Genomic DNA, 23,662 nt, shown 5'->3' with positions numbered 1-23,662 from the left:
CTTCTTTCTGCAATTGCCGCACCACTATTCGTTATCTTATCTCTGACTCCTAACAGCTTCCATCGAGGACTTCGAACGGACCTCATCCCGACGGCTCGGCGCATAATCCATATAACGGATCATGCCGTAAAAAGGAGGGATCGATCGTGCCTATGAAGAAAACAGGAATTATTATAGTTCCTGGCTTTCGCAACTTCACACACAGATCAAAACAGATAGGCGATCGAGCATTAGTTAAATTTGTTCGCCCAGCTTCCAAAAGTTTACACGATCTGTAAAAGTTAACGCCAAGTTCATTTCGCACGAGAGTACCATGAGGAAGCAAAACCATTCTGAAGCAAGTCACATGGCACTGTGTGCCCATTCCCACTCTTATGCATCAATTAATATATTGGCCAGACGAGAAGACGCTTCAACGGAGGTCTAAAAACGCCAGATTAATGGACACAATGAGTAGAAAAGGCACCTCGATATATAATGCAGAGACGATAGTATATCTGCAAGCCGCAATTCACGCCGAAATTAGTGGTAAGCAGTAATAATAAGAAATGGTTCAAGTCGCAAAATTCCCGTGGTTCAGGGAGCATCTATTAGCGCCCTTTGTTTGCCTACGTCAGCTAACTAATTACAGTTTTTAGCTACTAGAAAGTGGCGCCGCTGTTGGCGTCATCATCAGACTCATTTTGTGCACTCGCCAGTGCGATCCGCCGTACTATGTTCTTTTTGTTGTTTGAGTCAAATCAGTTTGTCTATAGCTATAAAATTTATTTGAAAGGCAGTGGCTGCGCGTGCGCATCTTCATTTTACGCTTGTTTCAGTTCGCGTAGTTCATTTCACTATAACGGCAGAAACAGTGTTTGCATATTTAAATCGAATAAAACAGTCATATTTGGCACACCTCAGTTCTGTATTCACCAGTTACTGTAGGTGCTTTTTTTTCTTCACATGCCGCGAGAGTGATAATATTCGCAAGCATTCCTAGAGAAAGCAAGCTACATCTTATGCAGTGGCGCCCCCACCATAGAGTGCAGGTAGGTTTTCTATGGGTGCTTAGATTCTCGACGGCGGACAGCTTTACTGATGAACGATAGTTCCGTGTGAGGCTGACGTTCATCACTTTGTCTTCGTCCTGGATGGCAGTATAAAAAATTGCAATGAAACACATTCATAACATTTTTTTAAACTGACACCGCTCGGACTGTTTGCATAGCAATCAAACACAACACAGTACGCCTGCATCACTTAAGTTGGGTACTCTAGGCGTGTGCCCAGCTGCACTATAAATTTTTCTAATAATTCCCGCGAAAAACTTATCTTTGTGACGAGGTACTGCCTAAACAATGTCAAGAAATTATACAGAAAACGATGCAACGAAAAGTAAGGATCTAAGGAGCCTTCCCTCCCAGGAAACTAACTGGTTCCCAACGCTAAATGTCGGGATAAAGAAGCTGCTGGTACTTTGTGGGCGTCCCTGTGTGTTTAGCAGATTAATCCGTATTTTACGTTCCTAAGCGCCATTTCCTGCCATTAGCGCTACCGTCGAGAAATAATTCTTTGTGTGTTATTCGATCAGAGAACGAAGAAATAATAAACCGTTCGGCTACTTTCAGCACCGTTGTCAAGAAATCCTGTTTTTCATTTGAGATTGATCAAGCTGTCCAACAAAGAAATTAACTGACGACAGTTCAAAAAGAAATAAAGAGGTTTCTCTGGCTTCAGCTTGGCGACCACCAAAGTGTGCGGTCACGGCTAGATTAAATATCCTGCTTGTCATCCCTTTTTCCCACATCTGTCCACCCATCTTCGAACTACCGAACTGAAATGTTATTGAACCGTCCGCGTACCACTGCATTCCTTCCTGAGAGCGCTGGAAAACGCGCAATATCTTTCCGCTATGTGGTCAACATGAAAATAAAACACTGTAGAAACTAACCATATCCCACAGCAAGGCTCTCTGTATATCTCACTTTGTTATAAACTAAGCAAACAAGGAAGGGGAATGAGGGGCTCGTTGTAAGTATGACAGAAGCCAACAGCCACAGAAACCAAGGGGCACAGGGGATTTTTTTTATTAATTTATTTATTTTGTGGTGTTGATCAATTTAGAATATTACTTAATATGTTATCGCTTAAAGCTAATTGATTAGAAAAGCAGAAGAAAAAACAACCACATGCCGCCGGTGGGATCCGAACCCACGACCTCCGAATTACGCGTCCGGTGCTCTACCTCTGAGCTACGGCGACAGCTGTCAAACCTTCTGCTTTCGGGGGTATTTATGTTTACAAGTAACCTAACCTTGAGAGTGTTCATAAGCGCCACCCATGTTCATAAGCGGCGGACGTAGAACGTCCTGATTTACCGCAGGTGTGACGTAGAACGTCATCGAACGGAGAGGGAGGAAGCTGTGTGAAAACCCTCTTATGCTTCCTATGGCATCAAGGCTGCCAGAATCGAGGCCCTCGCTAAGCAATTAAGCAAACAAGGAAGGGGAATGAGGGGCTCGTTGTAAATATGACAGAAGCCAACAGCCACAGAAACCAAGGGGCACAGGGGATTTTTTTTATTAATTTATTTATTTTGTGGTGTTGATCAATTTAGAATATTACTTAATATGTTATCGCTTAAAGCTAATTGATTAGAAAAGCAGAAGAAAGAACAACCACATGCCGCCGGTGGGATCCGGCGGCATGTGATGTTTGGTGTTATCACCAAAAAAAACTCAGTTTTTTTTGGTGATAACACCGATTTTGTATATCAGTCCAAATTTAGTTATGCAAGTACTATTTCATAGGCCGCGCATAAAAAAGGGCTTCTGGAACGCAGAGTGCGTGCGACAGCGCAACTTTTATTGAACGTAACAGGTGCTTTCAAAGCTGTGCCGCAACGTTTAAACAAATAGGTCTGATACAAACCGGAAGCAAAACTTGAATTACTCGTTCTGAAGGCTACACTATCTAGTCCTCAAATTGTCTTGACCTCAAGTGGTAAAGATTCTGCGACTGTTTGAACTGAAATGAGGTTACCCTGACGACGGATTGTCCTCAGATCTTTGAGACCAAAAAAATTTTGTCTAAATTGTTCGCTTCTAACCACGTTCAAAACGTGAACATCCGTATTATATAATACTCGCTCTAGCAAACAATATCACCGGTTAAAAGATATGCACAGCCCATCATGTTCGTGTCCTTTCTCGCCATACAAGGCCCCCGCAATTGCAGCAAGCCGAGAATCCATTTTGAAACAGAGGGTAGCATTTCCGCGAACATTTGTAATCTTTATATGTGTGTGCGCGCGCGCGCGCGCGCGCGTTCGTGCGTGCGTGCGTGTGTGTGTGTGTGTGTATGCGTGTGCGCGCGCGCGTGTGTGTGTGCGCGTGTGTGTGTGCGTGTGTGTGTGTGCACGCGTGCGTGCGTGCGTGTGTGTGTGTGTGTGTGTGTGTGTGCGCGCGCGTGTGTGCGTGTGTGTGTGTGAGAGAGAGAGAGAGAGAGAGAGGCCACGGGCATGTGCCTTATGTAACAGAAGCTGTTTTCTTCAGGTGTTTAAATTTAGCGCGGCCGAATGCTGCTGGGATTCTGATCTTCGACGCTGTTCAGTGCAGTTTCGCCTATCGTCACTGGTTAGTTGTTCAATGAGTTGTGCGCGTGAAACAGATCAATATTTTTGTTTCAGAAGTGTTAGCTGATGGCTGCTTGTGGACTGCCGTCGCCACCACGTGACTTTGCGGGAGGTGCCGGATAGCAATTCACGCTCTAGAAATGCCGAACAAGCCATAACGCTAGCCCTCTTGCCGCCGGAGGACACCACTCCAGAGTGAGCCGTCGACTCCACGGCTTCGCGCTAGAGTTTGGGCCCTTGCGTCGTGCCGCAAAATGAAGTGCGAAGAAGGAAGAACAAAATATCGGTCGAGGTGGCGGCCGAAAGAGCTCCGGTTTCCGTGTAGCAATTCAGGTGATCGGGTCACGATTAGCCAACGATTTCCCGCGGGTGTGTACGGCAAAGGTCCATACAAATCGATGCCGACACGATCAAATGACAGGTCTGGGCAAGAGAGAGACTGAGTGGGGCAGCCGGATGTGGGAGAGGAGGCTTGCGAAGGTGGAAGTCAGCGCACGAGTGCACATAGGTAATGACGATGGTATACATGCTGAGGTAGTTGAAGCGCTGACGTAGTCGTTCACGTCTTGAACGCACCAGCATTGCCACACTGGCGGTCATTATGGTAAAAAGCGCAGATAGCAGTAAGGGGGTGTTGCTGAGGTAGGGCAAGCAGCCACTCGAGCATCTCTGGCATATAGTTGCGACGGTAGAGGAGACTGTCACGAATAATGAAGTGCTGCGCCTGCCGACGAAGGGTGCGACGGGCCGGCGAGGGCGTCGAGTAAGGGAGGAGATCGATTAGTGACGCCAGCCACGGGTCTCTGAGTTGTTCTGAAGGCCCGTCCTCGACCGACAGGAGGTGGAGGTAGACGGCAACAGGACATCAGACAGCACTTGCGAGCGAGGTAAAGTGTATGCATCATTGTGCTTGCGCCCAGTCTGGCAGATGATGCGGAAATCATTACCCTGCAGCCGAAGCGACCTGCGGGCGAGACGGCTGGTTTGGTCTTTCACTGAAGGTAACCAGCAAATAGCGTGGTGGTCCGTAACTACAGCAAATTGGCGCCTGTACAAGTACGGGGCCGAAATTTGTAAAACACCCAGACGGCGGCCAAATATTTCTTTACGCTGACCTAATAATTGTTGTTGGCCTTGGTAAAAGTCTGACTTGCGTTCGCCACGACGTATTCTTGAACGCCAGATTTTCGTTGGACTAGAACAGCGCCGAGGCCGGCGTCACTGCCGTGGGCGTGAACTTCGGTAGGCGCAGCCGGGTGAAAGTAGCTTAAAATGGGAGGCGAGGTAAGTATGGTGCGTAATTTCATAAACGCAGTGTCGCAAGCCGGCGACCAGGCAGAATGGTCGTTGTGGCCACCGAGAAGTTGTGTCAAAGGGGCAATATGGTCGCAAAGTTGCGTTCGAAGCGCCAAAAATAGGAACACAAGCGAGTAAGGCTGCGGATTTGCTTGATTGAAGTAAATTTCGGTAACGCAGCGACAGCTCGGAGTTTAGCTCGGTCAAGAAGGATGCCATCTTTCGACATGGAATGTCCTAAAAAACTAAGTTGGCGGGCGGTGAAATGGCGCATCTTGAGATTGAGCTGCCGACCGGCGTCGGTAAGGCACACCAAGAACTTCTCAAGCCGACGAGTTAGTTAGTCAAGTTAGCCGACCAAGCTGCTGGTAGTGCCGGCCAGTTTGGAAGTTTACATATTTCTACCCTTTCACGTCGTTGCGTGCGTTTCCGTTTGCATCATTCTTCACTTCTTTTATGGAGAATTTTTTGGCGCGAGAATAATGGTGGCACTGAACTATTCAACTGGATCCCTGATACACTTAATATTCCCCCTATTCGTCCACCCAGGAATCCTTTAATAACTTTACTTACTGGGCATGGTAGATTTCCGTTCTATTTTAAAAGATATGGCCTGTCTCCGTTTTCAACTTGTTCCTCTGGATTGTTATGTAAAAATATCCGTCATTACTTCCGGGACTGTTCCGTTACTGCTCCTTTAGTTTCTCGTTTAAAATCTCTTTGCTCAGCGGACATCACACCATCTGTTTACCCCTCCCTTTTCCGAAACCCTGCTGCTTGTGCTCTTCTGCTTCAAAAGGTTCACCTCATAAGTAGTACAATTCCAAATTATTCACGCTGATTTCTCTCTTTCCTCTAATCTCTCTTCCTCAAGCTTTGCACAGAGGAGTGCCCCGTGCTCCTTTATTGAGCATCGGTGGCTTTGTCGCGGCGTGACTGTGACCGCGTCCTTGACTGTGTGACTGTGACTGTCTTGACTGCGTGACTGTGACTGTGTCCTTGACTGTGTCTTTGACTGTGACTTCGGTTTTTTTCTTTTGTCTTGATTATGCTTTTTATTTTTCTGATTTTTATTTTGTGGCCGGCGCTCAGTGCTTTCTTCGACTGTTACGGTGACAATGACTTTTCAATGACGGGTTTTTCTTTTTTTTATTACTATTATTTATTCCGCGGACTGCACGCTGTGCTTTGGCTATCTGCCTGCGTCTAATTTGTATTGTGACGAGACTTTTGTTTTCTTTTCTTTTGAGTTTTTTTTAATGCTGTGTTTTTCGCTTAATTTTTTTTCTTCTTTGGAACATTTAGTTATTTTTCACTTATTTTGAATTGGCGTTAAGCCTGGCAAAGCATTGCTGGTCCAGGCATCCTCTTTCTTTCTTTTATGTTTTTTTTCTTTCTTTTAGAGGACTAATAAAAGGGTAAAAGGGCAACAAAGTCAGAGGAAAACACCACAATGTCATCCAAGTAGCAAAGACGTGTGCGATTTCAAGCCACGAAGGATAGCGTTTCTCATGCGTTCAAAGGTGGCGGGCACGTTACGTAGGCCGAACGGCATTACGTTGAACTCATAGAGTCCATCGGGAGTGATGAAAACTGTCAAGGTATGATCACTCTTCTCCAGAAGAACTTCGGTTTGGGCTAGTTGGTTCGTAGCCATGTTTGAGCCGCCGCGGTGGCTCAGTGGCTATGGTACTCGGCTGCTGACCCAAAAGACGCGGGTTCGATCCCGGCCGCGGCGGCTGGAATTTCTTTGGAGGAGAAATTCTAGAGGCCCGTGTACTGTGCGATGTCAGTGCACGTTAAAGAACCTCAGGTGGTCGAAATTTCCGGAGCCCTTCACTACGGCGTCTCTCATAGCCTGAGTCGCTTTGGGACGTTAAACCCCATAAACCATACGCAGCCATGTTTGAAACAGAAAGGCGGAAAAGGAACGAGGAGTCACAGGACAAGCGCTTTGGCGCGTGTCCTGTTGCTTCAAGTTCCTATTTATCCTCGTCCCTCTTGTGCATTTCTGTTTCAAACAGCGTTCTTCTCTATCGGACCTTGCCAGTAAACGCACCGTAAATCAAGAGAGCAGAAAAATTTGGCTCCATGTTGACAGTCAAGTGCGTCGTCTGTGCGTGGTAGCGGTAGACGTCCTTGCGTGTGATTGCATTCAGGCGTCGTTTGTCCACACAAAATCGAACAGATCCCTCTTTTCTCTGTTCTAAGACGACCGGTGAAGCCAAGGGGCTGCTGGAAGACTTAATCACACCACTACGGAGCATGTCGTAGACGTGCTCATCAATAATGCGGCGCTCCGAGGCGGAGACACAATGGGGACTTTGGCGTAACGGCGCGTGCGCCCCAGTGTAGATGTGATCAGCTACAGTTGAGTTTCGGCCTGACGACGGTTGTTGAACATAAAAAGAAGCACGGGATATGTGCAGCATGTAGAGGAGCTGGGCCCGTTAATCAAGAGAAACGGCCTTGTTAGCGGTGATGGTGAAGACAGCCGGAATCTGTGATGAGGGGAACGAACAAGGAGGTCTGAGGGCATTGAGGCTTTTGGCGACTGCAGCGGCACAGGGGGACAAAGGCGGCACTGGCACGATGGGATCGGAACGGACAGGTCCGGTGTGTCAAACGCACACACCATGGTGCAGAGTGAGTGGGCAGATAGAGTAACTGCTGATGGCTAGTTCGGCCCGCCCGCTTCGTACAGTTGGGATGGCGGAGGGCAGAGGAAGACACCTTCGCGAGACGAAAAAAGAAAACAGGGAGAAGAGGACTGGACACTCAGGAAAAAGAGGCACAGTGACAGAAGACGAAGGCCGGTTATCGTTAGCTTACGCAAGTAACCTTTGACCTCTTTAATTTTAGCAGCCGTCGGTGCGCCTGCGGAGCGATGAAAAAAAAAATATGAAAGAAGGGCGAAGAGGTCGGTCTGAGCAATAATTACGTGGAATGATACTGCATGCTGGAGAAGCGGAAGGAGAGAAGACAGATAAGGCCCCGTGCGCTTCGGTTTATGGTCGTACGTCCTGCAGACACAGGTTTATAACAGCACATGCTCCATAGTCTTTTTTATTGCAGAAATGTGGTCTGGAGTGTCGAGGACTCCTAATGAGTGGCGTTTCCTGGGCATGTTAGCAAAGCTAGGTCTAAGCGCAGGCCGTGTATGGCTGCGTGGAATACCTCGCCGAATGGAAAACGACATAATTGGACCCAGACTTTTGAGACGTATATGTCGACTGTCGGGTTGAGCCTACTCGCTTGTTGCCGAAGCCTCATAAAAGCAGAAAGAAGTCGGAAGGAGTCCCACTTATAAAATGCCACGACTGTTCGGACGCCATTTCTGACGGTGTTATTTGAATCTGCGGGGGGGGGGGGGGGGGGGGGAGTCAGGTTTCCGTGGCATGATCAGCATTCTCGGACAAAAAAATTTGAAAATTGGAAAATTGTTAGACACTCATCGAAAATAGTGGTCCATTCTTCTGATATGTAGCAAACTCTTTCTTTTAAAGTGTTTTCACGAATCGCATCAAATAGTTGGGACTGCGGCTTGCCAATAATCTCTACTCTATTTTTTAGCTAAGAAGGACGATGCATATTTTTGCGCTAACATAGATTCAAAACTCAAACACTCGAAAAATGGCAATGCAACCACTTTGATAGTGAGCAATTTTTGAGATTCTAACTACATATGTTCTGGTTAAAAGCAGACTATCGTTCGGTGTTAGTTACCAACCCTTCAAAATAAGAATTGGAGGGCAAATATTTTCAAACAATAAAAACTAGTTCAGATGAATTCAACGTGTGTGTATAAATGCAAGGCGGTAATATCAGAAAATAAACTTTTCTGTGGCTATCTATTCTAAGGGGCTGTAATGCCTTTATGCAGCCTCATGTCAGTTATCTTTCATGTCACGTCTCTCAAGATTTCGATGTTAATTATCTGCGTTCTTGATGCTGATATCTTATTTTCTTTTCTAGAAATCAAACACTTGCAAACATCATTAAATCCGAAGCGCAAATGGAAATTTGCGACCCGTCTCTGCTATCTCAGATAGAAGAAAAACAAAAGTATGCAAAGTAAATTCCAATCAACTAACAATGGGGAATAGAACTCGTTATTTCTAATTCTGTTTTCCAGCTCTTGCAGTTCAGGACCTGAGTCTGTCTTTCTTATAGCGCGCAGAACTCACAGTCAGACAGGAAAAATATGCACTTTCACGTTTCATTCAAAAATTAATGACATTGCCACTCTTAGTCGATTCCGAAAATTTCTTAGTTATATAAAGCCTGACCTGAGGCAGGCAAAAAGTGATTATTATGCGTGACATTTTTACGCGGAACTACACTCACACAGAAAAAAATCCACTCCTTTCACGGTTTGTTAAAATTACCGAAATTGATATTCGTTGTCAGTCATAAAATTGCCCAGTAATACAAGGAGTGACCTCCATGAAGCAAGCATTGGTGATTGTGTCACAGGTTTTCATGTCTCATGATTGAAAGGGCACTCTGAGCACTCTTAACAAACCCGTAGGCAAAAAGACAAACAGCATATTGGTCTCACTCCACATTAACTGTGCTGACGCTGCGGGAGCTGGCTTAGGTAACAAATTCAAGACACATTTCTTATCTCTTTTCGCCGACAAGTCTACTGATGATTTTCATGAGAACTCCGCAGTGCTTATCAACTGAGAGCTAACAAATTCGATCTTCTTTTAATCCTGCAGACAACCTCAATAAACATGACAGCTTGGTATTAGCGCCCCAGGTACTCATGGCATTGTAGACGTTGCGACAAAAAAAATATAGCATTCACTTTTGCGCTAGCAGTAGTCGCTATAATAAATATAAGGTTTATAATAGGTACATTTCCTCTCGAACTGAAACCGGCTCGTGTTAATGGTATTCATTAAGGGGCAGCATTACTGGCTTCGTTCTGCCGGCTTATTTTGAATTTCTCGGCTTTGGTTAACATAACTACATTTATCGACACATGTTGTTCACAATATCTGGCCAAGAACAGTTGCTTTGTTTGGTGGCAAGACTGTAGATTTTAAAACATAACTGAATTCAGTTCACTTTATTAGGAATTAAAGAAAAACACATTGAAAACATAAATTAAATTGATAACCGTTGACTTATTTTGCCAGATGGGGAAATCATTCGATTCGGGCAAACGTAAAATATTTAAAACCGTTGGAACGTTATGAAATCAGGCCATTCCATTATCGTTTTTTATTGGTTATCTTAACAACTGACGTTAAGTTGCAATCATGAACGATTAATCGTCTGAGACAGAACAAACAGTACTGGGATGCCACAGGGCTCAGGTTGCGGGCTGGAGATGGTTTTCTTGTACAATAATGATAAAGCTAACCTCCCCGAAGCAGACGACATTGTTATTTATGCCGGAGACAAACGTGTTTTTGCATCTTCCTAATTTTGTTTACTTGCTTTTCCTACGTGCGACATCTCATTCTTTCTTGTCTCACAACCGTCCTTTCCCCCACTACCCCAAACCCCTCCACTACAGTGGTGGTAGTGGCTGGCCTCGGCTGCTCATGTCAACCATTTGGCACTTGTCCGCTTCTCGGAAGAGTGAACTTCAGGTTTTAATTTACCCGAACAAATTTTTCTCTATTTATACGTTTTTTTTGGGACCACACGAATAGTGTTCGAGAAGTTTCCAATAATTAATTACCGCAGTTATGAGTTTACTACAAATAACACAAAGCATAACAAAATTAAAACAAAACAAAAGATTCTTATGTTTACACCAAAAATAACCTATTCCAAATCACCTCGAACAATTGCCGATAACTGGTATCAGCCGTTTCTGAATAGTATTTACTTGGAACAGGACGCATATATCACATCTGCACTACCATGGCTCTTCATTTGGCATCCAAAATGTATTCCACATACCAGTCACTACTAAATTGTGAAGTTTAGGCTTCCCGCAACGAGATTCTCTGCATTGTAATAAAGAAGGCCCTCGTGAATCAATGTCTTGCTTTTAAAAGGGATTTTGAAAAAACTGGTACATTGAGTTCTATTTTAGACAGCCTTTTATTTTTGGTCTGACATATCCTAAAAAAAAATCAAATGCCAGCCTAGGCGTCAAACGACTCTCGTTGCTGCAGAATAGGAACGAAAACTCCTATTCGTTTTAGGATATGCATCTAGTGGAAACACTAAGATGACTGTTGCTAAAATAAAACGAAATAGCCGGTATAACTGTCGTCTATATAAAACAGTAAATATATTTTTTGTTGTTGCTAAGCCAGTTTCGGAGCTCAAGGTTTTCGCTTGGAACTTCGGGCGCAGCCAGTGAGGAACGTAGGTTTCACTGCGAGGCGCAGAACTTTACGGGGGAAACGGGAAGCACTGCCAGTCATCTTAGCTAGCTTAACGCCGTTAAGAAGAGTAGGACAGATGGACACTACATTCAAGCACCTATCTCACTCCGCCTTTATTGCTTTTCGCAAACCCTTATTGAGGATGCAAGAAGTAAAGGGAATGGCGAGAAACAGGAAAAACATATACGAGATATGAAATGACATCTCCTACAATGTGTTTACTATTGTTTATTACAAACAACAGGCTTCAAAACAGATGTCGAAATTTTATATAAAAACAGCCTAAAACAACACAGCGTCCTCGAATACTTTGTGGAATAGATTAAAGGATAAAAAACAAACATAATGCCTATAATATAATTTATTATGGCGATGATCCATCGCTATTTTTGTAAATTTATAAGCTACATCTTATGAAATAACATAATGTAGTAAAAGCAGAAAGCGCTGCTGTATGCAACGAACAGTTTACTTAAACGTACAGCGACCTGTGAGTGTTTGCCTCACTTCCTCAGATTAAGTATTGCCCCTTCGCCCCAGCTTCTCATCAGGTTACAGCAACCCTCGAGGTCACGCTTTTTGGCCGAGAAACACGAGATGATCTGTGGGGAAGTAGACGTGGATGCGGAAACCCGGGAATCAGGCGAAGTCCCACGCGATATGTGCGGAGCACACAACCTTCCCGTGCCCAGCATGTCGAGTGACAGGCTGCCTCAGGGCACTGGACCTCTGGTTGATACCTACTGCGGCCGCGTTGAGTGCTGCCTTTCCTTACAAGCACTCATCAAGAGTAGCAATGGCAAGTTGGCAGGGAGGCAAAGAAAGCTGCAAACATAAGAACTCTGTGGGGCTTCCGTGTGGCTAGCAGATGGGGACGTGATGGGAAGACAAATCGCGGGCCTGAGGCTTCCTATGGATGCGAAGCGATGTGAGAACAACCCTACCGGAAAGCAAAGAAAGTACGAAGGCCAGATTAAAGCTAAGACATGATATTCAGGTTGCTTTTCGCTACTCGTGGGATAAACCTTGCAGTCATTCTGCCGGCAGTTGCTCCACCGCAAAAACCCTTACATCCTAAAAAAAAAAATCGGCCGTTTTAGGCACAGATCTATGACCTAGCTGGTCCACGTATTTCCGGGTAACTAGAAGCCAGAACTAAGCGCTCGTAAATCAAGTGGAATAACCGTAGAAAGTTTAGGAGCCATGCATCCTATGCCTGTACTGCACACGGCATTTATTTCTTCACTACAAGTCTCACACCCAGCTTTTTTTTTTTTCAATGTGATCTGCAGCGGACGGTTGGTCAGCATTTATGTTAAAAATTGGTCCGCTAAATTTGTGAAAGCCTGTAGAAAAAAAAAGGTATTGGCTGGGCAAAAACGCATCTTATTACCCCGCAAGAATGTTTATTCTTTTGACAGAGTATACATGCAGGGATGTTAGCTTTGCCTGTTGCTTAAATATTTAAAAACATGATTAACTTACCTATCTTTAACCAACACCGCAACCCCTTTCAATGCACATGACAGCTCTCTCTGGTGTTGGAGATAAGGCCTCGCAATAAAACAAAATGCATTCCAGAAGAGAGCAATTGCGGGATGGTTGGTACATGTTTGAAGAATTGGAAAAATAAAATTGGAAAAAAACACCGCAATGCAAGACGAGACAAGAGAAGCACAAACACCATCCTCTCTTGTGTCGTCTTCCGTGGCGCTGTGTTTTCCATTTTTTTTTTAATTCTTCGAACAAAATTAAGTCGGTATTTTCATGCAGTGCCTCCTGCAAATAACTTAACATTAAGCACGTCATCACGAGACAGTACTGAGGAGTGGCTTTTTGTTCGACAGTACTATAATTACTAATTCACATCGCCACAACTTCACCCGCATTTGTTTCTAGTTGCATTCGACTCATGCCAATAACAACGGTGCCTGTGCTCATTCCAAGGAAACATAGCACGCAAAACAAATTGTACTACAACAATACAACAATGGTTCTTCAGGCTAATATTCGCATATTGCTCTTCCTATATCTCTGAAAAAGATCCGACATCAGCCAAAACACGAAAAAAACAAAATACCGTGTAAACATTTGTGCCCCACATTATCAGGTACGAAGTGGAATAGCGCCCGGAAGATCATTTATTATCACCTTTCCTCGTGCTCTTAATCAATTGAGGTTTGGTTGCAACGCTTCCCGACCGTTGAAAAGTTGCCGTTCCTGAGAGTCTGGTTCGGGCCAGACGTCTTCTGTTTTTTTTTTTTTACTTATACCTGCGTCAGGCAACAACTGAAGGAAAGCATACGGCATGTGGTAGTAGCTGCTTTTTGGGGAGGTTCTATTTTTACTCGGAACTTGACGGCTAACGTTACTTAGACGTAAGGACATAAGAGTAGCAGACTGGATTCCCAGAGAAGGCAAGCACAGCAGGGGGCGGCAGAAAGTTAGATGAGTGGATGAGATGGAGAATTTTGCAGGATAACGTGCTGCTCTAAAGGGCCAGGTTCCATTCAGATAGGTATGGGAGAGGCATTTGCACTGCAATGCGCAGTGAGGCTATGATGATGATGATGATGACCAAGGAAACACACATGGGCATAACAGAAGGCATACGAAAGTCTTTTTTTTTTGCTTCTGCGCATTTCGTGAGGAGTCAATGCGATCACCCAATACGTCGCTGGACGAAACTACGGGCCAGCACACGCCTTGCGTTCCCAACCACGAGATGTTTCTCTCAATGACTTCAACCCCATCACGTAGCACAGCGAATATGACTACCCCAATAGCAACGGTGCGTGGAGGTAAAAGGACGCTTTTCGAGCAGACTCGAAGGGGCTCCGGCACAGTGTATCGTAGTGAATGACTGCCATTTTATCTGCTGAAAACGCCCTCTACACTAGGATAGCTAAATTATGGTGCCTTAGTGACGCAGAAAAAGATTTGAGCATGATGATTTATCATTGCCAAAAAATTTACGAAGCGAAGTTCTTTGCCTTTCAAATTTCAATATTCGTAACTTGTAGCAGTACAGTAAGAAGGTGATCAAAATTTGTTCACTTATTCGCAGATTTTAGGCACGAAGCATCGTTCTTGCTATTTGGTCGACAACGCTAACGTGAACGGCGCCAGTTATTGCTTCCAGTCAACGGCAGATAAAGTCTCACTTCGTGGCCACGGTCGATGGGGCGATATTGGTCGTTAAGGTTCTAATAAACGCAGAAGAACTCTGCTTATGGCCTCAATTTTGTGTTTTCTGAGAATGCTACCTTTCTTTCGTCCTCCCTTATGCAAACCCGCTACGTGCCACGCAATGAACGAAAATGACTTCCTCGAAAACAAAGAAACGTCTTGATGTTTGCCATCATTATAACCTCTAAATTCTCTTCTTGATTTTTGTTTACGAAGCGCAGCTTCCCAAAGTCAAAAATACTAGAAACGTTCTTTCGCACTCCTTTAATAACTAGCCGTTGGTCGGCAGCCTAACTGCCTGGCAACAGCAGGAAGGTAGCGAGCCGACTTCCTTGTCGTGCCAAAGGCTCTTTCAGTTCGATGTTACCTCTCTTAGCATGCGCATATATTACTGCACTGACAAAACTAATTTACCGAAGCACGACCGCGGACTCCCAGGCGAAGTTTTAATCACTGTACTGTTTTTTTGAAATGGACAAATTCGGTTTCATGCAGCTCTCTCGTGAGATTGCTCTGACAACGGTTTCTGTGAGCTGTAAGAAGAAAGGTGGAAAAAAAATAAGCTGTAAAGAGGAGCTGACCTTCCGCTCGGAAGGCGAATTTAGTCAGACCGATTGTAACTTCGTGTTTTGGTTGTTTAATCACTGCGCATTTCTGAAGCAAAATATGTGTCGCCTCTATAGTACCGCATCTGGATATGCATCAGGAAGAAATTTTAGCGTTAATCTAACTAACTCACTGCTCTCTGTTGCAAACATTTAATTAGTCTTTCTAAAGGAAACAGGAATACGCGGCCTCGCAGTCCTGCTGTCTCGTCATCCTCGGTTGGCGCATCCGATAACACTTGATCATGAGACCATAACTTGCATCGATCATCCTTCATCGTCATCGATGGGATGTTTGATCGTAGGCGCCGCCAAATCTTCTATACACGTCCTGAGCTCTGCACCTAGGCGGCACGCGAGATCGGCAACCTTTACGGTGGCTATCGCTCAATTTTGTGTTTTGTGCCACAAGGGCAAGCGTTGTTCGTCTGATTTCTTGCCTACTTGCAGCGTTCTAAGGGCGTTTTACGGCGTAAGTGTTAATGGATAATTGCTTCACATCGCTGTGCATACATCAAGTGAGCAGCGCTGCCCCAGAGCATGAAGCGTATATACAACCTACTGCTGCGACCGCGCTCTTTGCTTGAACAAGAAGTCACTATTAGACGATTCTGAATGGTTGAACTACAAGCACCCCCGCTAAAGTTGGCCACGTTAATGAAAGACGACGTGGCCAGAACAGCCACAAAGAGCCAAAGGACGCCAGAACAAAGCCACAGCAGGTTCGATGGAATGCCAGCGGAGCTACTTGTAGTGGAATGCCAGTCGCGATGAAGAGATGCTCCGTCACATATCTTTCTTCTCGAAAAACTGCCAGCGGTCCCCGAACCATTCGCAAGGCGCAGCTTACCTGCCGCTCCTGGTGTGACAGTGGATCGAGTCAAAGCAGACAGTCCTAATTTTCCAAGGGCCTCGTCACAACGTTTGTTCTCGTAGGGCCCGAGAATTGGTGGAGGAGTTCAGATCAGCGCAACCTAGAGCTGAGCCTGGCAGTGTAACTAGTTGTGTCCTACTGCGTCGGACTGAAGAGTAAGCATTTCCCACCCAGTAAGGCCTGGGTTGCACCGCCCGACAGTGAATTACATCATGACTTGCGAGGTCCTTAATCCATGCATCCATGTTTATTCTATTTCATCTTCTTCATCATGTCTATATCATGTCTGTATCCATGTTATTATATATCAGGTAGCACAGCAGGTGCGTGAGGTGCATGACTGCTTTGCTTCTGCCTCTGTCTATAGCTCTCTTCAAAATCTCATAACTTCTGGCTTTAGTAAAGCTGTAGGAGAATTGTTTCCACAGCTAACGGAAGTGCAGTCCTCAATCTTCTTCCTTTCAACAGCTCTGCTGCCGAATACCCGTTCTTGAGAGGACTTCCCTGTAAGCCAGTGATGATTTGTATGGGTCTCCCGAATTCTGCAAGGAAAGTTTCAGGGTATTCACTGGTGCTTCCGCAAGGCCATTACTTGGTAGATATCGGGGCTGGACGTAATTTACTTGAAGTTCAAAGCCTGAAAAGGCAGAGTCGAGTGCCTTCAAAAAGGTCGACCCGTTCTCACTCACGACGACATTCGGTATGCAATGTTGCGGGAAAAGATATTTTCAGTGGGTGACAACAGCGGCCGTAGTTGAACTGTCTATTCGAGCTAGTTCATGTTATCTGGAGTAATAGTCGCTCATTACCAGTCACCAGCACCGTTCTTGATTAAACAAGTCTATTGCGAATCGTTCCAAAGCATCTCCGGAAACTGTGTTGGCAGACCAGGCATCTTGTGTCGTTCATAGGTGACTTGGTATATGGCATTACTCTCTGCATCAGCCGCACTTTTTCCCTAGCTTCTTAGCGACGTCCTAAAACCAGGAAATCCACCAACCTCTCCTGGTAGTTACAGACCTATCCCGCTTACAAGCTGTCTTGCCAAATATTTTGAAAGTGTTCTCAATATCAGGTTAATGTATATTCTAGAATACCGTGAGCTTCTTGATATCCACTGATGTTGTTTTAAAGAAGCCTACTGTACAGTTGACCATCTCGTCAGCTTGGCAAACACAGTGCGAGAGGCATTTATACAGAGACAACACTGCCTTGCTGTCTTTTTCGATATGTAGAAATATAACACAACATGAATGTTCGCGACTCTTCGTCACCTGGGAGAGCTTGGAGCTTCATCACCTGGAAGAGAAAATGTTTGAGGGACTTTGTGTCCAGCCGTTCATTTCAAGTTCGTCTCGGTGCTACCCTCTCGAAGAATTTCACTCAGGAGAATGGTGTGCCTCAGGGATTTATTCTATGTACTGCACTGTTTATAGTAAAAAAGAATTTGTTACCCATAATTCGACAGTCCATTATATACTCAGTGTACGTCGGTGATTTTCATGCTGCATTCACATCTCCTAGCTTATTAACTCTATATAAACAAATTAGCAATTTTGGCTGACGGAAATGTTTGCTGGGTTTTCCCCACAAAAAACGGTTTCTGTTCTTTTCTCGCTCCAAAAAAAGACTGCAGATTGATCCATCACTCGTCGTCAATGAAACCGTGCTTCCAGTAAAATATGGACAGGAATTTTTTGCCCTAAATTTTGACAAAAAACTCACATTCCTACCGAACACACACACACGATAAAAATAAAGCAACCGAATCCCTGAATATGCTTGAAGTACTGTTACGAAAGCGCTGAGTGTCCGATAGGAGGTGCCCATTGCACATCTATCGCTCAGTAGTGCGCTCTTCCTTAGACTATGGATGCATAGTATATGGCTCTGCGAGGCCATCGCGCCTTAAAAGGCTGGATTAAGTACAAACCCTTGGTTTGTACTGTACAGGGTGCTTCAGTGCGCTTCAGTTTGTACAGCAGAATGCTTCGCCATGGTTGTAGCTGTGAAACAAATGTTGAAGAAAAAATAGAGAACAGTGTTATTAACACTTACTCCATCAGCGTAATTACAGCAATAAACCCCAAAAATTCAGTGCAACCTATAATACGAAAGATAATACATAACCTGATAAAATCTGATACACAAGAACGCACAATAAAGTTCTGCGGGGTTCCTAGTCACGTGGGAATCAGCAGGAACGAGAGCGCTGCGGTGACGCATGTGCCATACTGCCCGTAATGGTGAAAAAAACCAAGTAAACATGCCGCACAAACACTGCATGAAGTTTGTCCAAAATAAACCGAGCAAAATGGCAGGCTTTATCGGACAACAAGGTTAACAGCAAGCTGCATATTGTAAAGCCCGTCCTGGGTGATTGGAAGACTTGTAGTACCAGGAACGATTTATAGAAATAATTCAAACTTCTCCGCATTGGACATACACACATTACACATAATTTCTTATTGACAAAACAAGACAAACCTTTTTGTGAAAGATGTGGAGATGAGCTTACAGTAAACCATATTTTATTCTCCTGTTCAGAACTGAAAAAACTAAGAAACGAGCACTTAAGTTTGATAATGAATGCATTCCTTCACACCCAGCCTTGCTCTCAGCTGAAAAGGCCATGGTGAGCACGTATTGTCTTCTAAGCTTTTATTGCGAAAGCAATACTAGTTGCACTTTCAGCCCGTCGCGTAGCGAGGCCGGTAGCTACCATATTAGCATATTGGATTGGATTGGATTTGATTGTATTGGATTGGATTGTATTGAATTGGATTGTATAACCGATGCATCACCACAAGTCTAACCACAAGCACCACCACCAGCTACACTATCAGCTGAACCATGGCGTAGCTGATATTGCTTTTGCAATTACCGGGCTTAACCAAGCTAAGCCACAGCCATTTTTTAAAAGAAGCAGGTGGTCTTGATAAACTTTAAATCTTGATCCACTGCTCCGTTTTAGTGTATGATACACTTCAGCCATTTTCTCATGCCTGAGAAGAAGGCTGAGAACTTTATTGGATTGGTCGGAAACATCAAGATCCTTGCATAGGCAAGGACGGCTCCTGATGTTGCTCGGCTTCTTTAAAGCTTTTACTAGTAGCCATTTATAAAATTTCTTTTTTCTCACATTACTAGGTTAAGCAAGCTAACTTTTTAGACCATGTGCACCACTATGTTTTTCACATGTTTGCAAAAATCACCAAAAATATTTTTCTTTTACCTTTAGCTTAGCTCACGATAGCCTTACCAGCTTATCGCCATTAAACCCAACACAACACAACAACGCTTTTTACCGACGTTGTTCGTATCTGGAGAGTTCTGCGGCGACGACGGAAAGCTCGGCCTCCTTCACAGGCCGTAATGTCGTCGTGACGAGTTGTTGTTCCTAATGGCCATGGCGCGTGACCTCTGTTGCCTTGATCCGCGACGCATGTGACGTAGTCGCAATGACAAAGGCGCGCCATCACAACACCGTGGGCCAGAGCTAAAGCCAATGCGACACAGTACCAGGGATCGCCCTCTTACGCCTTAGGTCACGGCCAAAAAGTGACTGACAAACTAGGTCATAAATTTACAGCCCTGACACAGCAGCTGTGATTTAATTACGGACAGCCGGGCGTCGTAATCGCCCTTTATATTATTATAGGTTTTTTCTATTTTTCTTGGCCTTATTGCGGGAGACCTGCCTTTAAATTATTTTGTGCAAAATCTTATGTAACGTGTCATGAACGCTGTCCAGTTTCATTAAAGTGACTATAAAAAGACGTTAAAAAGATAAGATCATTTTTCATTTCATGCGGTAAGCACCCATAATGTAAATCTATCCTCTGGCCCTCTTACCGGCGATCTCGAAAGTTGTTGAAAAAATTAGCTCCCTCTCTATCACGTGAGGCAACGTACTTTTCTAAGTTCTCAAACAAAGGTACGCTGTCGACGATTTGGCGTGGTTGAAATAAAATGAAAGCAGAAGTGAAGTAGAAAACTTGGAAAGCAAAGAAGCGTCCGCAAACTGCCCTCTCCAGGACAAACACATAAAAATATTGCGAGACGGCATTTTGTAGATAAATGAAGAAAGCACAATGAATGGGCGCGTTCCAGAACAAATGAAATAAGCCTGTTTATTAGTTAAGCAAAAACATAGAAGCAAACCGAGCTCATCCGAAGGGCTCCGCTGACCGCACCAACCCACTGCCCTCTCAGATCCACATATTGCATTCCCTCGATGACATTGACCACAAGGTGTGATTTTGAGGACATTGGAACCCGGTGGTCTTCTCTTGGCTTCTGATTCTCACAGGCGTCCTCAACTGTCCCAAAAAGTTTGCCAACCACTTTACTACACGTCACAAAATTTCTTCTTTTCATTTTTTTTTTACGCGAACTAGGTCCAACTGTTTTGTAGGGACGCTTACTCTCAATATAAACTTCTTTGTTCCTTGCTCGCGCCCAACTTTTACATCGTGTTTTTCGTTCCGACTGAGAGCTCGTTCAAAGAAGCTGTTCCCCGGAAGGAAACAAAAGAGTGCAGAACAATCTTACCACTTTCTTTTTCTGAATGGCTTCCACTCATTACCGGTCGTCCTCCTTGATTGCCCAGTCAATTACCGGAGGACTAATTGCCGCTGAAGGACATCCGGTGTGGGATAATAGCCCCGCAAAAAAAAAATAGAAATACGAGCTTGTCCTCATTTTTATTTTTTTTTGCTCTTTCCAAGGTGCGGTGCTCTAGCTACTGCACGGTAGAGACAAATGTCCACATGGTTACGAAGACCATTGGGCACTTTGGCTCCACTAAGCTTGCTTTAACAACCACGGTAATTTCCGCTCTCCAAGTTGGTTTTTTCTGCTGACTCATTCAGAATGTTCGCCTTATGTCATGCGTGTTTCTTTCTCTTTTACGCCTGTCTTATTACAAAAACATACTAGTGCTGTTTTTAAATGCTAGGCAGTAATGTTGTTCACTGAGGAGTGAATTTTGAAGCCTCACGTGTTTGTTACTTTTGAAATCCCGTAGGAAGTTTCCGCACAGTAATGGAGCACAACAAATTGTTTTCATGTTTTCAAATGATGTTTCTCACATCATTAATTGAAAATTTCAAAACGGTCCCTACGCGCATTGTAAAAATGCAAGTCACTTATGTTTGACAAATTTGTAAAGCGCACTCACTGCCAACATTGTAGCACATATTCCTGTGACTTGTCTTTTCGCGACAGCAAAAGCTAATTAAGAAAGCGCAAGAAAACATCACCTTTAATAACTTCTGCTTCTTCAGAGAATAACCTCGCTTCAAGGAGAAGGAAACGGCAACACACAATCCACGCGCACTCAAAATAACGCTGCAAGGCCATTCCTATGATCCTTCAGTGTTTCCTTCAGCACTGCCATCGTTTATAGTGTGAGGAGCTGTAAAAGTTCATTACGTGCGTCTTAAAGCAGTGTAAACACCAAACTTTTGCTAGCATGTTTTGTTCATTCGATTGAAGCGTGAAAGAATAATATACATAAATTACTGGGTGATATTTGGCTACCACCAATAATTTTTATATAAACTATTTTTGACCCGCTTTCGGTTTCATTAAAAGAACGATCACTATGACGTGTAGTTGAGCTCAGGCCGCGTAGTTGTCACCGTGTCTACCTTCCGTCTTAGACCAGTTGAGTGCGTTTTATGCCTTTACCTGTAAAAAAACAAAAGAAAACGTTTGAGATACTGCGCTGATGTTGCTTGTAAAAAGAACCGCACAGCGTTTCTATTGTTTGCGGACACACGCTTTTTGCCGTTGGAGATAAAAAAGGACCATTTTCACGAGTCAGACGGCTGCAATGTTAATTATGTATTGATGTAACTCATATTTCTCTAACAACGCGCTGCTGCTATAGTACTGGTAGAACTTTCACTGCTAGCAATTTTGTGACTGTAATTACTGCCACCATCTGTACTAGCTATACTACTCCAGTAAATGATAGTTCAAAAAGCAGTCCTCCCTCTACAGCGGCAATTACTGCTTGGTGCTTCCTTTACTATTACTACAGTTAGCGGTACTAGCTGGTTTTCCTACTACAACAGCTATAAGGCTACGCTGTACACTTCTCAAAACTTGCCTTATACATTTTTTGCTGTCAAATGCCTAAAACTAAGACTTGGCGCTCACGAAAAATATATTAAACGAGCAAAGTGGAGAAAACAGCCTTGTTAATGGTTGGTACCGTCCTCACCTTTCCTGCCGTCTTGCCTTTTCCGCTATGCATTTAGTATCAACACTCTACTCGCTCTCAGCAGCGCGCATGGGCGTAGCCAAAATGTGACAATTTAGAGCACTCCGCAAGCGCCGCATCACGGATTCTCTGCAAGCCGCTCTGTGCAAAACGCGGAATGCACTGCCCTAAGAAGCAAGCACAATACACAGGAGTTCGTGATTATGTCAGCAGTGTCCATGCCAACTGCGCCGAAGCCAGAGCATGCGTTTGGAGAGAAACTTTCTTTTCTTTATGTTTGTGGACACACGATAAGGGTATGAAATGAAATAAAAATGCAGTCAATTTTGAGAACACTAAGCAAGTTCATAAATGCATACCGCCAGCGGAACACAAGTGGAGCTACGGAACGACTCGCTCCGACCATGCGACATCCACACGAGCGACGACAGAACGGTTAACTCACCTGCGATGGGCTATAGCCGACACCTTTCTCATGGTCCCGGTCTCCTGCGTTCCAAGAAAGAAAGCATGTAATTTTTCTTCCTTCTTTTCCGGTCGTTTGATACTGATTTTGTGCTTTTTGTAATTTTGCATTACCAGTTTTCTAATCCTTGTTTTCGAGTTTTCGAGTGTTTCCGGTTGTTTTTTTTTCCCTCCAAAACCACATAAAAATACGGGAGCACTTTTCTTCGAAAGCCTTTTGTGTAAAAAGAAAGCGAGTACAACATCGGCAATCTTCTCCACAGTCTCTCTCGGCCCGGTGCGGAGCGGCTCTCTTCATTGTGTTCCCAAGTGCCTGCGCTAATCACAGCGGAACAATTTCTTAAACAGTATACCGGCGCTCGCAGCGAATGTTAGATAATTCTGTGGATTCTTGCTATTTGCTTCTTTAAGTAAACCATTTCGTTCTCTCCAAAATGCCATTTCCATCTGTCATTGTTCTTACAAAAGGAGACGTGTCACATGGTATTGTTGAATCGTCCGAATTGTCCTCCTTAAGTGCTGTCTTCTACCGCAATTAATTGCATTTTTTTCTCTTTTGAGGTTCTGCTCACTGTACTTCGGATAATTTGTCATCATTCTTTGTTTATTTCAAAGTTTCTCAGACGTTCCCCTTTAAAACTTCAGCTGAAAGCATATGTCGGGAGAGCATTTTACGATGATTTCGAAGACATTATTTTTCTCACTTACCGCAAGCTTTTTAACCATGAAAGTGGCACAGCAACCTGTAGCGATAGCTGTCTAGAAAAAAATTTAGCATCATGAAAATGTTTCGGGCGCAGAAGTGTTCTACTGACACTCCCTCCCAAGCGACCAGATTATAATTTTCCGCCTTACATTACTTGTCTATGGTTGCTTGTAACCCACCCGCTTTTTAACAGAGCCATAATCAGGAAAAGGAAATCTATTCCTACCTTCGAACCCAGTCGGGCAGTTCTTGCCAATAATGTTGGCAATATGACTATTTCTTGTGAAACGCAATGAACAACCGCTGTCTGTAACCAAGCCTAA

Source organism: Amblyomma mixtum, chromosome 1, assembly GCF_055824585.1.
Source record: "Amblyomma mixtum isolate Tamu chromosome 1, ASM5582458v1, whole genome shotgun sequence".
In the NCBI taxonomy this organism is placed as follows: Eukaryota; Metazoa; Arthropoda; class Arachnida; order Ixodida; family Ixodidae; genus Amblyomma; species Amblyomma mixtum.
Note: the sequence above shows the minus strand (reverse complement) of the source record.